Here is a 7,500-nt window from a genome sequence, read left to right on the forward strand (position 1 = left end):
ATAGGGTTAGGGTTAGGGTTAGGGTTATGGATAGGGTTAGGATTAGGGTTATGGATAGGGTTAGGGTTTATGGTTTAGGGTTAGGGTTAGGGATGAATTGGACAAAAATCATCCAAAACAAACTTTTTATTAGTGTCGACTGTTTGAGTGGTGAGCAGTGAGTCTTTCCTCCGTAGGACAGTTGCATAGCGTTGTAACTATACGCAGGAGGAAGCTGCCATCTTTGCCACACCACAGCCTGTTGTTCTTCTGGCTGAAGCCTTAGGGTTAGGGTTAGGGTTAGGGTTTAGGGTTATGGATAGGCTTAGGGTTAGGGTTATGGATAGGGTTAGGGTTAGGGTTAGGGTTATGGATAGGGTTAGGGTTAGGGTTATCGATAGGGTTAGGGTTTATGGTTTAGGGTTAGGGTTAGGGATGAATTGGACAAAAATCATCCAAAACAAACTTTTTATTAGTGTCGAGGGTTATGGTTAGGGTTAGGGTTAGGGATGAATTGGACAAGGGTTAGGGTTAGGGTTATGGATAGGGTTAGGGTTAGGGTTAGGGTTAGGGTTATGGATAGGGTTAGGGTTAGGGTTATGGATAGGGTTAGGGTTTATGGTTTAGGGTTAGGGTTAGGGATGAATTGGACAAAAATCATCCAAAACAAACTTTTTATTAGTGTCGAGGGTTAGGGTTAGGGTTAGGGATGAATTGGACAAGGGTTAGGGTTAGGGTTATGGATAGGGTTAGGGTTAGGGTTAGGGTTATGGATAGGGTTAGGGTTAGGGTTAGGGTTATGGATAGGGTTAGGGTTATGGATAGGGTTAGGGTTAGGGTTTATGGTTTAGGGTTAGGGTTAGGGATGAATTGGACAAAAATCATCCAAAACAAACTTTTTATTAGTGTCGAGGGTTAGGGTTAGGGTTAGGGTTAGGGATGAATTGGACAAGGGTTAGGGTTAGGGTTATGGATAGGGTTAGGGTTAGGGTTAGGATTAGGGTTATGGATAGGGTTAGGGTTAGGGTTAGGGTTATGGATAGGGTTAGGGTTAGGGTTAGGGTTTATGGTTTAGGGTTAGGGTTAGGGATGAATTGGACAAAAATCATCCAAAACAAACTTTTTATTAGTGTCGACGGTTAGGGTTAGGGATGAATTGAACAAGGGTTAGGGTTAGGGTTATGGATAGGGTTAGGGTTAGGGTTAGGGTTATGGATAGGGTTAGGGTTAGGGTTAGGGTTATGGATAGGGTTAGGGTTTATGGTTTAGGGTTAGGGTTAGGGATGAATTGGACAAAAATCATCCAAAACAAACTTTTTATTAGTGTCGAGGGTTAGGGTTAGGGTTAGGGTTAGGGATGAATTGGACAAGGGTTAGGGTTAGGGTTAGGGTTATGGATAGGGTTAGGGTTAGGGTTAGGGTTATGGATAGGGTTAGGGTTAGGGTTATGGATAGGGTTAGGGTTTATGGTTTAGGGTTAGGGTTAGGGATGAATTGGACAAAAATCATCCAAAACAAAGTTTTTATTTGTGTCGAGGGTTAGGGTTAGGGTTAGGATTAGGGTTAGGGATGAATTGGACAAGGGTTAGGGTTAGGGTTATGGATAGGGTTAGGGTTAGGGTTAGGGTTATGAATAGGGTTAGGGTTAGGGTTAGGGATGAATTGGACAAGGGTTAGGGTTAGGGTTATGGATAGGGTTAGGGTTAGGGTTAGGGTTATGGATAGGGTTAGGGTTAGGGTTAGGGTTATGGATAGGGTTAGGGTTATGGATAGGGTTAGGGTTAGGGTTTATGGTTTAGGGTTAGGGTTAGGGATGAATTGGACAAAAATCATCCAAAACAAACTTTTTATTAGTGTCGAGGGTTAGGGTTAGGGTTAGGGTTAGGGATGAATTGGACAAGGGTTAGGGTTAGGGTTATGGATAGGGTTAGGGTTAGGGTTATGGATAGGGTTAGGGTTAGGGTTAGGGATGAATTGGACAAGGGTTAGGGTTAGGGTTATGGATAGGGTTAGGGTTTATGGTTTAGGGTTAGGGTTAGGGATGAATTGGACAAAAATCATCCAAAACAAACTTTTTATTAGTGTCGACTGTTTGAGTGGTGAGCAGTGAGTCTTTCCTCCGTAGGACAGTTGCATAGCGTTGTAACTATACGCAGGAGGAAGCTGCCATCTTTGCCACACCACAGCCTGTTGTTCTTCTGGCTGAAGCCTTAGGGTTAGGGTTAGGGTTAGGGTTTAGGGTTATGGATAGGCTGAGGGTTAGGGTTATGGATAGGGTTAGGGTTAGGGTTAGGGTTAGGGTTATGGATAGGGTTAGGGTTAGGGTTATGGATAGGGTTAGGGTTTATGGTTTAGGGTTAGGGTTAGGGATGAATTGGACAAAAATCATCCAAAACAAACTTTTTATTAGTGTCAACGGTTAGGGTTAGGGTTAGGGTTAGGGATGAATTGGACAAGGGTTAGGGTTAGGGTTATGGATAGGGTTAGGGTTAGGGTTAGGGTTAGGGTTAGGGTTATGGATAGGGTTAGGGTTAGGGTTATGGATAGGGTTAGGGTTTATGGTTTAGGGTTAGGGTTAGGGATGAATTGGGCAAAAATCATCCAAAACAAACTTTTTATTAGTGTCGAGGGTTAGGGTTAGGGTTAGGGTTAGGGATGAATTGGACAAGGGTTAGGGTTAGGGTTATGGATAGGGTTAGGGTTAGGGTTATGGATAGGGTTAGGGTTAGGGTTAGGGATGAATTGGACAAGGGTTAGGGTTAGGGTTATGGATAGGGTTAGGGTTTATGGTTTAGGGTTAGGGTTAGGGATGAATTGGACAAAAATCATCCAAAACAAACTTTTTATTAGTGTCGACTGTTTGAGTGGTTAGCAGTGAGTCTTTCCTCCGTAGGACAGTTGCATAGCGTTGTAACTATACGCAGGAGGAAGCTGCCATCTTTGCCACACCACAGCCTGTTGTTCTTCTGGCTGAAGCCTTAGGGTTAGGGTTAGGGTTAGGGTTTAGGGTTATGGATAGGCTTAGGGTTAGGGTTATGGATAGGGTTAGGGTTAGGGTTAGGGTTAGGGTTATGGATAGGGTTAGGGTTAGGGTTATGGATAGGGTTAGGGTTTATGGTTTAGGGTTAGGGTTAGGGATGAATTGGACAAAAATCATCCAAAACAAACTTTTTATTAGTGTCAACGGTTAGGGTTAGGGTTAGGGTTAGGGATGAATTGGACAAGGGTTAGGGTTAGGGTTATGGATAGGGTTAGGGTTAGGGTTAGGGTTAGGGTTATGGATAGGGTTAGGGTTAGGGTTATGGATAGGGTTAGGGTTTATGGTTTAGGGTTAGGGTTAGGGATGAATTGGACAAAAATCATCCAAAACAAACTTTTTATTAGTGTCGAGGGTTAGGGTTAGGGTTAGGGATGAATTGGACAAGGGTTAGGGTTAGGGTTATGGATAGGGTTAGGGTTAGGGTTATGGATAGGGTTAGGGTTAGGGTTATGGATAGGGTTAGGGTTTATGGTTTAGGGTTAGGGTTAGGGATGAATTGGACAAAAATCATCCAAAACAAACTTTTTATTAGTGTCGAGGGTTGTGGTTAGGGTTAGGGTTAGGGATGAATTGGACAAGGGTTAGGGTTAGGGTTATGGATAGGGTTAGGGTTAGGGTTAGGGTTAGGGTTATGGATAGGGTTAGGGTTAGGGTTATGGATAGGGTTAGGGTTTATGGTTTAGGGTTAGGGTTAGGGATGAAATGGACAAAAATTATCCAAAACAAACTTTTTATTAGTGTCGAGGGTTAGGGTTAGGGTTAGGGTTAGGGATGAATTGGACAAGGGTTAGGGTTAGGGTTATGGATAGGGTTAGGGTTAGGGTTAGGGTTATGAATAGGGTTAGGGTTAGGGTTATGGATAGGGTTAGGGTTATGGATAGGGTTAGGGTTAGGGTTTATGGTTTAGGGTTAGGGTTAGGGATGAATTGGACAAAAATTATCCAAAACAAACTTTTTATTAGTGTCGAGGGTTAGGGTTAGGGTTAGGGTTAGGGATGAATTGGACAAGGGTTAGGGTTAGGGTTATGGATAGGGTTAGGGTTAGGGTTAGGGTTATGGATAGGGTTAGGGATAGGGTTAGGGTTAGGATTATGGATAGGGTTAGGGTTAGGGTTAGGGTTAGGTTTATGGATAGGGTTAGGGTTATGGATAGGGTTAGGGTTAGGGTTTATGGTTTAGGGTTAGGGTTAGGGATGAATTGGACATAAATCATCCAAAACAAACTTTTTATTAGTGTCGAGGGTTAGGGTTAGGGTTAGGGTTAGGGTTATGGATAGGGTTAGGGTTAGGGTTAGGGTTATGGATAGGGTTAAGGTTATGGATAGGGTTAGGGTTAGGGTTTATGGTTTAGGGTTAGGGTTAGGGATGAATTGGACAAGGGTTAGGGTTAGGGTTATGGATAGGGTTAGGGTTGGGGTTAGGGTTAGGGTTATGGATAGGGTTAGGGTTTATGGTTTAGGGTTAGGGTTAGGGATGAATTGGGCAAAAATCATCCATAACAAACTTTTTATTAGTGTCGAGGGTTAGGGTTAGGGTTAGGGATGAATTGGACAAGGGTTAGGGTTAGGGTTATGGATAGGGTTAGGGTTGGGGTTAGGGTTAGGGTTATGGATAGGGTTAGGGTTAGGGTTAGGGTTATGGATAGGGTTAGGGTTTATGGTTTAGGGTTAGGGTTAGGGATGAATTTGACAAAAATCATCCAAAACAAACTTTTTATTAGTGTCGAGGGTTAGGGTTAGGGTTAGGGTTAGGGTTAGGGATGAATTGGACAAGGGTTAGGGTTAGGGTTATGGATAGGGTTAGGGTTAGGGTTAGGGTTATGGATAGGGTTAGGGTTAGGGTTAGGGTTAGGGTTATGGATAGGGTTAGGGTTAGGGTTATGGATAGGGTTAGGGTTTATGGTTTAGGGTTAGGGTTAGGGATGAATTGGACAAAAATCATCCAAAACAAACTTTTTATTAGTGTCGACTGTTTGAGTGGTGAGCAGTGAGTCTTTCCTCCGTAGGACAGTTGCATAGAGTTGTAACTATACGCAGGAGGAAGCTGCCATCTTTGCCACACCACAGCCTGTTGTTCTTTTTGCTGAAGCCTTAGGGTTAGGGTTAGGGTTAGGGTTTAGGGTTATGGATAGGGTTAGGGTTAGGGTTATGGATAGGGTTAGGGTTAGGGTTATGGATAGGGTTAGGGTTTATGGTTTAGGGTTAGGGTTAGGGATGAATTGGGCAAAAATCATCCAAAACAAACTTTTTATTAGTGTCGAGGGCTAGGGTTAGGGTTAGGGTTAGGGATGAATTGGACAAGGGTTAGGGTTAGGGTTATGGATAGGGTTAGGGTTAGGGTTAGGGTTATGGATAGGGTTAGGGTTAGGGTTAGGGTTAGAGTTAGGGTTATGGATAGGGTTAGGGTTAGGGTTATGGATAGGGTTAGGGTTTATGGTTTAGGGTTAGGGTTAGGGATGAATTGGACAAAAATCATCCAAAACAAACTTTTTATTAGTGTCGAGGGTTAGGGTTAGGGTTAGGATTAGGGTTAGGGATGAATTGGACAAGGGTTAGGGTTAGGGTTATGGATAGGGTTAGGGTTAGGGTTAGGGTTAGGGTTATGGATAGGGTAAGGGTTAGGGTTATGGATAGGGTTAGGGTTAGGGTTAGGGTTATGGATAGGGTTAGGGTTAGGGTTAGGGTTAGGGTTATGGATAGGGTTAGGGTTATGGATAGGGTTAGGGTTAGGGTTAGGGTTATGGATAGGGTTAGGGTTAGGGATATAGTTAGGGTTAGGGTTAGGGTTAGGTTTAGGGTTATGGATAGGGTTAGGGTTAGGGTTATGGATAGGGTTAGGGTTTATGGTTTAGGGTTAGGGTTAGGGATGAATTGGACAAAAATCATCCAAAACAAACTTTTTATTAGTGTCGAGGGTTAGGGTTAGGGTTAGGATTAGGGTTAGGGATGAATTGGACAAGGGTTAGGGTTAGGGTTAGGGTTAGGGTTAGGGTTATGGATAGGGTTAGGGATAGGGTTAGGGTTAGGATTATGGATAGGGTTAGGGTTAGGGTTAGGTTTATGGATAGGGTTAGGGTTATGGATAGGGTTAGGGTTAGGGTTTATGGTTTAGGGTTAGGGTTAGGGATGAATTGGACATAAATCATCCAAAACAAACTTTTTATTAGTGTCGAGGGTTAGGGTTAGGGTTAGGGTTAGGGTTATGGATAGGGTTAGGGTTAGGGTTAGGGTTATGGATAGGGTTAAGGTTATGGATAGGGTTAGGGTTAGGGTTTATGGTTTAGGGTTAGGGTTAGGGATGAATTGGACAAGGGTTAGGGTTAGGGTTATGGATAGGGTTAGGGTTGGGGTTAGGGTTAGGGTTAGGGTTATGGATAGGGTTAGGGTTTATGGTTTAGGGTTAGGGTTAGGGATGAATTGGGCAAAAATCATCCATAACAAACTTTTTATTAGTGTCGAGGGTTAGGGTTAGGGTTAGGGATGAATTGGACAAGGGTTAGGGTTAGGGTTATGGATAGGGTTAGGGTTGGGGTTAGGGTTAGGGTTATGGATAGGGTTAGGGTTAGGGTTAGGGTTATGGATAGGGTTAGGGTTTATGGTTTAGGGTTAGGGTTAGGGATGAATTTGACAAAAATCATCCAAAACAAACTTTTTATTAGTGTCGAGGGTTAGGGTTAGGGTTAGGGTTAGGGTTAGGGATGAATTGGACAAGGGTTAGGGTTAGGGTTATGGATAGGGTTAGGGTTAGGGTTAGGGTTATGGATAGGGTTAGGGTTAGGGTTAGGGTTAGGGTTATGGATAGGGTTAGGGTTAGGGTTATGGATAGGGTTAGGGTTTATGGTTTAGGGTTAGGGTTAGGGATGAATTGGACAAAAATCATCCAAAACAAACTTTTTATTAGTGTCGACTGTTTGAGTGGTGAGCAGTGAGTCTTTCCTCCGTAGGACAGTTGCATAGAGTTGTAACTATACGCAGGAGGAAGCTGCCATCTTTGCCACACCACAGCCTGTTGTTCTTTTTGCTGAAGCCTTAGGGTTAGGGTTAGGGTTAGGGTTTAGGGTTATGGATAGGGTTAGGGTTAGGGTTATGGATAGGGTTAGGGTTAGGGTTATGGATAGGGTTAGGGTTTATGGTTTAGGGTTAGGGTTAGGGATGAATTGGGCAAAAATCATCCAAAACAAACTTTTTATTAGTGTCGAGGGCTAGGGTTAGGGTTAGGGTTAGGGATGAATTGGACAAGGGTTAGGGTTAGGGTTATGGATAGGGTTAGGGTTAGGGTTAGGGTTATGGATAGGGTTAGGGTTAGGGTTAGAGTTAGGGTTATGGATAGGGTTAGGGTTAGGGTTATGGATAGGGTTAGGGTTTATGGTTTAGGGTTAGGGTTAGGGATGAATTGGACAAAAATCATCCAAAACAAACTTTTTATTAGTGTCGAGGGTTAGGGTTAGGGTTAGGATTAGGGTTAGGGATGAATTGGACAAG

This window comes from Neolamprologus brichardi, chromosome 12, assembly GCF_056152115.1.
Source record: "Neolamprologus brichardi isolate AB-2024 chromosome 12, ASM5615211v1, whole genome shotgun sequence".
NCBI lineage: Eukaryota > Metazoa > Chordata > Actinopteri > Cichliformes > Cichlidae > Neolamprologus > Neolamprologus brichardi.